Consider the following 7,794-nt stretch of genomic DNA (forward strand, 5'->3'; position numbering starts at 1 on the left):
AGCAGCGTGTGCATCAAGTGTAAGACGTGCAGAAAGAGGCTCCTCCAGCAGGGGAAGGACGAGACCCTAATTGTTACTTAAGTGGCCTTTGTCCAGTCACTTCATTTCTCCTGCCCCCAAATTGCAATTTCTTCCTTTCCCTGCAACCAAATCGTCCTGAACAGGTTCCCTTCTGGGACCCTGACACCGCTGACATCCGTCGGAGGGGAGAACTATAATAAGCTACAAAGTGAGTGGGCCTGTTCTTCCCTTCCCTGTGAAAGTAACAATGGGATGTGTTAAATATTATCCTCTGGCTCTTTTTACTGTAATGTTTTCCTGCATCTAATCATGTTTCCTTCTGCTGTCTGCAGCTGAATAGACAGCTGGACGTCAGCTGCGTGGCGTCTAGTGTAGTCATTTTTTTAAATGTTTCGCCCTTAATTGGGTGACATTGTCCCTCATTCTGTTTTGTGAATGGCCTGTGCCGCAGGTACGCTGGAGCTAGGCAGGCAGCTCAGAGATGTCCCCCAGCGCTTCCGTAGATGAGCAGACTTGCCCTGTCATCCCTGCCGTCAAGGTTAGGAAACCAGGACATGCAGAGTTAGGGCAGTAGGGGGACTGAGACCAGTGCTGAGGCTCTGACCACGCACCGATGTCCCAAAGCATCAGAGCTCCCTCCAAAACCAGTGTCCAGTCTCATCCTCATTAACGGTTTCGGTCACCCATGTCATTCTTTTTATTGCCAGAGGTGGGGGAAAAAGTCTCCTTTTTTTTTTTTATGATTTTATAACCCTGTCATTAGAAATGTTTGAAACAGCATTCCACCCTCAGGTTGCATTGTGTGGTTATGAACTTCATTTGATCACCGGGCCATCAAGTTGACGTTAACTGCTGCAATTTACAACTGCTCCAGCTTTCTGTCTATTATGGTACCTTCTGCGTGTGGAACCAGGCAGGGGGGTGGCGGGGGGGGGACCTCTGCTGCCCAGGGGAAGTTTAAAAGAATGTGATGTCTTGTTAAAACCTGAAGGGGCAATGAAGGGGGGTGGACAGAGGGGGGAACCTCTGAAGACAGCAGGCCGAAGAAGCCTGATGGTGAATAATGCCTTGATCCTGCGGGGAGCACGGGTGACCTGGCGTGTCCTGCAAAGCTGGGAGTGAATAATTCACTGTGCGAGTCACAGGCCTCCTGGTAGGCCACAGCATTGCTTGGTCTTACAAATATGTTCTCCCACAAAATCAGACTTGACAGGCGGGTTCGCTCAAGAAACGTCCAAACAAAAGCCTTGTGTGACGGGGAGAGCACCTTGTGATTTTGGCACAAGGCTCCCAGGGCTGGGGTTCCCGGGGAGCACTTGGCTGGCGAGCACATCGGCAAGCATCAAAGCAGAGGTAATCCAAAAGGGAACAGGTCAGAAGATGCCGAGCCCTGGTTCGTGTCTGCTGAAAGTGTGATGAAGTCAGACAAGAATCCATTTTCACCACACACGCAAATTGAAATCACAGTCATTGTGTAAGTTGGACCCACAGAATGAAGAAAGCATAATGCAGCTGGGAATCCCAGATGACTTCTTGACCTGGGCTGCAATTTAATTTAGAATAGAAGGAAAAAACAAAAAAAAAAACACCACCACCAATGTTTCTTCTTGAATGAAGAATCAGAAAGTCATCGAGATCATTTGGTTGGATTTACTCTTTCTGGGGGCTTGAAGGTAGATTCTAGAGCATTTTTGGAAAGCCAAGGCAGTTGGTTGGTCCTCTCATGTTTTGAAAAAAGGAGGGGATCAGCGTCAGATCAAAGAATAAGAGAGTTCGAGTTCTCGACCCCTCTTTCTCCTGTATGGGGACCCAAGCAGCCATGAAGACAGCCCCAGTGCCAGCAGTTTAGCACCGCCTTCAGCCTGGTGTGTGATCCTGGAGACCCGGGATCGAGTCCCATGTCAGGGTCCCTGCATGGAGCCTGCTTCTCCCTCTGCCTGTGTCTCTGCCTCTCTCTCTCTCTCTCTGTTTGCTGTCATGAATAAATAAATAAAATCTTTAAAAAAAAAAAACAAAACAAAACAGGAAGTTAGAGCCAACATCAAAGATGAGCATCTCACCAACTTACCTCATTCATTAGGTTCCCCTTTCTGCTGCTCTGAGGAAATGTAGTGTCACAGAAAACTGGAAAAATGCAAAGAGATTGCCCCCAGATGCATTCTGATCTGCCCTATAGGTCAACATTTCTGTCACTTAGCTGATTTCTGAATACATGACTGGGCACATATCATGTTTGAACAAAGTTTACTCCGTGCTGAATTACCGTTAAACCATAACTAAATTGCTTATTGGTACATATCATAAACTGCAAAGTAAGCTAATCCAGCCTTAAAGCACAGTCTCCCCAGGCAACACTCCCATGACTTTCAGCAGAGACTCAGATCCAGGCCCACCTCATGAGAGACAGCCCTAAAAATCCTAAGACGAGGTAACACGTGCTTGGTAAAAACAGTCACCTTTCTCAATCTCCCCAAATAGGCTCCAGTGTGGAAGCGGTTCAAATTACCCATGGGCTCTTTCCCACTATTCAGGGTATGAGAGTTAGTATTGGCCCACATCCTTGCGAACCATTGGCATTGCCAGTCTTTTTAATTTTGATGTGTAGTGGTCTCTCACTGTGATTTTAATTTGTATTTCCCTGGTAAGTAGGGCAACCACAGAATGTATCATCTAAACCAAAAGTGAAAGGGGTGTTTTTAGAACTTTAGCAAGTAAAGCAGTGTAAACTGAGACTGTTACTAGCAAACGAGGATATATGGTCCCCCTACGGCCAACAAGCAAGGTTCAGTACCATGTTTATTGGCCATTTGGGTGTCCTCTTTGAGAATTTTTCCATAGGATTATCTGCCTTTTTCTTACGAATCATAGGAGTTCTCAATCTAGTCTCCATGGACTGTAATGAATATATGTATACATTCATTTTTATATTTTTACGTATATATTTCATAAGGATATGTATATTCTTATGAAATATGTATATCCTTATGAAATAAATTATATTAATAGCATGCCATTCATCTGTTTTATATATTGGAATTTGGCATAATGCATTACTAGCATGCTTAAAACTTGGTGCTCTAGAAGTTACCATTAAAATGTACTATCCTTTGTTTTTATCTGTATCACACAAACCTGTCAGTCCATGGTGTTATGTACTAAGTTTTTACTCAGAGTCCATTTTTCTCATTGAAAGTCTTTCCTATAAACAAGGGTTATACTTTATTTAACTATGAGGTATTTTTATTGAAGTTATAGAAGATAACAATAGACATTCTTGAATATTTGCCATATTTGCCTGCTTTGTTATGCTTTCCTTTGTCTGGAAATAAAACATTACGGATGCAGTCGAAAATTCCAGCATGTCACTCCTCAATCCCATTCCATTAATTCCCCTCCAGAGAAAACTTTTATAACGTATTCTATGTTTTTCATTTTCATGTAGCTCTAATAATATTACAATTTTATATGTGTCTCTAGTTTTATATAGCAATGTTTATGATATGTGTAACATATATATTATGTTTTATATCTATGATAACCACTCTGTACTTTCTTTTGGCTCAACAATTGCTTTTTAGGAGATTTATCCATTTTGATACACATGGTTCTAATTAATTCATTTTAAACTGGTGGGTTAGTAGTCTCCATTGTATGACTATATCACAAGCCAAGCACCTCCTCTATTAAAAACAATGCAACAGTACATGAGACTCCTTGCTCACAAGTGTAAAGCTTCTCTACGGGATATATCTTGAAGTAGGAGAGCTGCTTCATAGGACATATTCAGGTGGAATTGCAAGATATTACCAAAGTACTCTACAAAATGCTTTCTCTAACATTGTACATTCTTCTCCTCATAGTGTGAGTGTGACAACTGCCCCACATCCTCCACAGCACATGGTATTGCTCATTTTTACCAACCTGATAGGCTCGAAATTCTATCTCACTTTTAATTAGCATTTTCCAAACTCTAGTTAGTTTGAGCACATTTTCATATGCTTATTCTCCATTTTAACTCCCTCTTCTTAGAATTATTTCTTTTGCACATTTTCTTTTGGGTTGTTTGTCCTTTTTGTATTAATCTGTAAGATGCTTTATGTAGTCTCTTGAATAATTTTTTGTCAGTTATATGCACAACTATCCCCTTCCATTCTGTGGCTTGTCTATGAACTTAAATAGTGCCTTCTGTTGAACATTTTTTTTAATGTTTAATGTAGTCGAATATATCAATCTATTCCTTAATGCTTTGTGCTTTTTGTGATATCTCTACCAATTCCTTCCCTAAAGATTTATGTTTTATTTTATATCTTTATATCATATATATTTTTTATATTTTCATCTTAAACTTATTTTTTTTCACTTCATATTTAGGCCTTGAGTATACCTGAAATGATTTTTTTTTTAAATGATTTTTGTATAGTTTGAAGTAAGGATTCACTTATTTGCATGTGGCTGATTCTCCCAGTAAAATTTATTGATTATTCTCTCTTTTCTTCTACTTGACATGAAATGGAACCCCTGTCATATATACACATGGGTCTGTTTCTGAGCTCTTTGGTTTTTTGATTGGTCAAATTGTTCATTTTTACAATGTGTAATAGGCCTTGACATACGACACAACAAGTCTTCCCATGTTGTTAATCTTCAGTTTCCTTATTCTTCACAATTGGCTGTTTAATGTTAATTTTAGGATTGAGTACCACAAAATTGGTGTTAACCTAACATTTAATTAGAATTACACTGAATGCATGAGTTAACTTGAGGAGAATTGCTGTCTTTATGATATTGAATTGCCTTAGTCATGTCCATTATCTGTCTCTTGATTTATTTAGTTTTCTTTTGAGTCCTTCAGTGTTTTATAATTTTCTCCATAAAGATTCTACATGTTCTTTGCTAGATTTGTTTCTATTTGCCTTCTTTTTTGGTTCTTATTGTAAAAAGGATCTTTCAACTTATTGCATTTTCTATTTGTTACAGAATGCTGTTGATATTTTTATTTTGATCTTATAGCCAACAACCAATGTTGCTAAACTCTTTTATTATTTGTAAGAATTTACTTGTGATCTTACTGCTTTCTTAGGTAATGAGTTCCATCACCTGCAAATAAGGATAGTTTAAGCTCTTCCTTTTTAATCATTTTTCTTTGACCTATCCTATCTCATTGGCTAGAATCTCTAGTACAAAATTGAAAAGAAATGTTGACTAAGAGCATCCTTGGATTCCTCCTTTTTTTTAAAGATTTTATGTATTTATTCATGAGAGACACAGGGAGAGAGAGAGAGGCAGAAACAGGCAGAGGGAAAAAGCAGGCTCCATGCAGAGGGCCAGACGTGGGACTCGATCCCGGGTCTCCAGGATCATGCCCTGGGCTGAAGGAGGCTCTAAACTGCTGAGCCACCCAGGCTGCCCTCCTCCTGACTTCAATAAGAATGCTTCCAAGGTATCATTATTAAGCATGATATTTATTACAAAAGACTAGTAGGTACATTTTATTAGGGAAAGGAAATCTGCTATCCTTATTTTATAATCATCAAATCAAGAATTATTTTTTTTAATAATTTATCTGAGAGAGAGAGAGAGAGACAGAGCGAGGACAAGCTGGGGAGAGGGGCAGAAGGAGAGGGAGAAGCAGACTCTTTGCTGACCCGGAAGCCCAACATGGGGCTCAATCACAAGACCTGGGGATCGTGACCTGAGCCAAAGGCAGATGCTTAGCCAACTGAGCCACTCAGGCACCCTAAATCAAGATTTATTATTAAATTTCTTTAGATACTTTTCCTATATCTTTTGAGATGTTTTTACATTCTTATTTAATCTTGTAATTTATGTACTTTATAATGTATTTTGGGCTGATAATTATTTTTATATTCCTGGCCATGGCTTTGGTTTAATTTTTACTGATGGAATCAGCTTGTTTAAGGTTTTTTTTTTTTTCAGTTGGAAATTCTGTGCATAAGTAGGAGTGATCTAAACTTTTTATTTTTATGCTATTCTTGTTAGTGTCAAACTTTTACTAGCATCATAAGTGAGCTAAATGGATTTTCTGGTTTTTCAATTCCCTGAAACTATCTATAAAATATAAAAATTATCTGTTCTTGGGGCTTCTGGGTGGCTCAGTCAGTTGAGCATTGATTCTTGATTTTGGCTCAGGTTGTGATCTCAAGTCATGAGCTCTAGCCCTGCTTTGGGCTCCACATTCAGGTCAGTCTGCTTGTCCCTCTCCCTCTGCTCCTCCCCTAGCTCACACGCTTTCACTCTCTCTCTCTCTTTTTAAAATAAATAAATAGAGCCTTTTAAAAAATTATTATCTTTTCTTGAACATTTTGTCAAAATTGTCAGTAAAATCAACTGGGCCTGTTTACTTGTGAAAAGAGAAGACTTCCAAGTTAGTATTGGCTGTCTGTAGTAATTGATATTTAAGCAGATTTTCTATTTCCTTTTATCAATGTTAATAACTTATATTTTTCTTTTTGTTGTTGTCAAATATTTTAATTTTTTTGAGAGAGAGAGAGACAGCATGAAAGAGAGAGATCACAAGCAGGGAGGAGTAGAGGGAGAGTAGACTCCTCGCTGAGCAGGAAGCCCAAGACAGCACTCGATCCCAGGACCCTGATCATGACTTGAGCCAAAGACAGATGCTTAACCAATTGAGCCACCCAGGGACCCCTAACTTATATTTTTCTAAAAAATGCTAATTGCATCTAAATTTTCAAATTTATTAACACAAACATATTAATGGTATTTCCTTGTTGTTGTTGTTGTTGTTTTTAATCACTGTAACTGTAGTTATTTTCCTTTTTGTTCCTAACAATAATTAAAAGCACAGACTTTGGGTTCAGACTACCTGAAATCAAAGCCTGGTCCTACCATTTATTAGTTTTGTAGCCTTGAAAAAAATTACTTAATTTACCTGTGTTTCATTTTTTAATAACATTCTTCTTGTACTCCTATTAAAGATATCTTAAAACCTTTTAATCTATCTCCATTTTTCTTAACTGTTTTCTTTTTCCTTAAGTTTTTTTCACTTTTACTAGATCTTGCTTCATAATTTCTTGACATTTTTAATGAAAATTATTCTTTTCATTTATCTCTTTGAGCAGTCTATGTTAATGTCTTATTCAGACCACTGCATTGGGTAAACTCATATTCAGGTCATTGCTTTCATATCTGTATTACCCTGCTTATGATTTCTTTATGTTTTGGAAATTTGGTACATAGGCTCCTCTTCAGTGAATGGATGTCTCCTCTCACCCACCTCATTGTTATGTATCCAGTAGAGAGCATGCAGCAAATTTTCACTACATTCAAATTCATAAAATAAATTTATACCCATAGCATACATTTTTAACAGTTTACATATTAGAGTTCTGTCTAAGTTTTATGCCTGAAAGAAGTATCTTACTGCAAAAAAGAAAAGTTTGAAACCACTGTAATCCAGTCTAGGATTTCCAGCCCCAGGGAACACAACTTTCCTTAAGAGAATTCACTCTATGAATGCTATAGTTAGTGTCTTAGGCATGTTTCAAACATTGAGACGCTCAAGGTTTCTACCACCTGGGCTCACTATCTCCTGAGAGGGGACATGGCAACATTGTGCTGAGGAGGTTTTATATAAAACGAAATCCAACAAAGGCAGCTGGAGATTTCTGTAGGGCCAGTCTCATGTTCTTTCTCACTCATGAGCATAGCACTCTCTCACTTTCAAGTCTGTCTGTAGGATTATGCTTTCTTGGCTCTTATTCCTGTTTATACTTATTTTACCTTGAATTATCT

At 38.5% G+C, this 7,794-nt stretch overlaps 1 pseudogene; it reads right to left on the reverse strand.

Annotated features, from left to right (window-relative positions):
- Positions 1–2,579, reverse strand: part of LOC144297737 (uncharacterized) — a 40,651-nt pseudogene extending 38,072 nt beyond the window's left edge.
- Between the last annotated feature and the right edge of the window lie 5,215 nt (positions 2,580–7,794).

The sequence above is a fragment of the Canis aureus genome, chromosome 25 (assembly GCF_053574225.1).
Source record: "Canis aureus isolate CA01 chromosome 25, VMU_Caureus_v.1.0, whole genome shotgun sequence".
Classification (NCBI taxonomy): domain Eukaryota; kingdom Metazoa; phylum Chordata; class Mammalia; order Carnivora; family Canidae; genus Canis; species Canis aureus.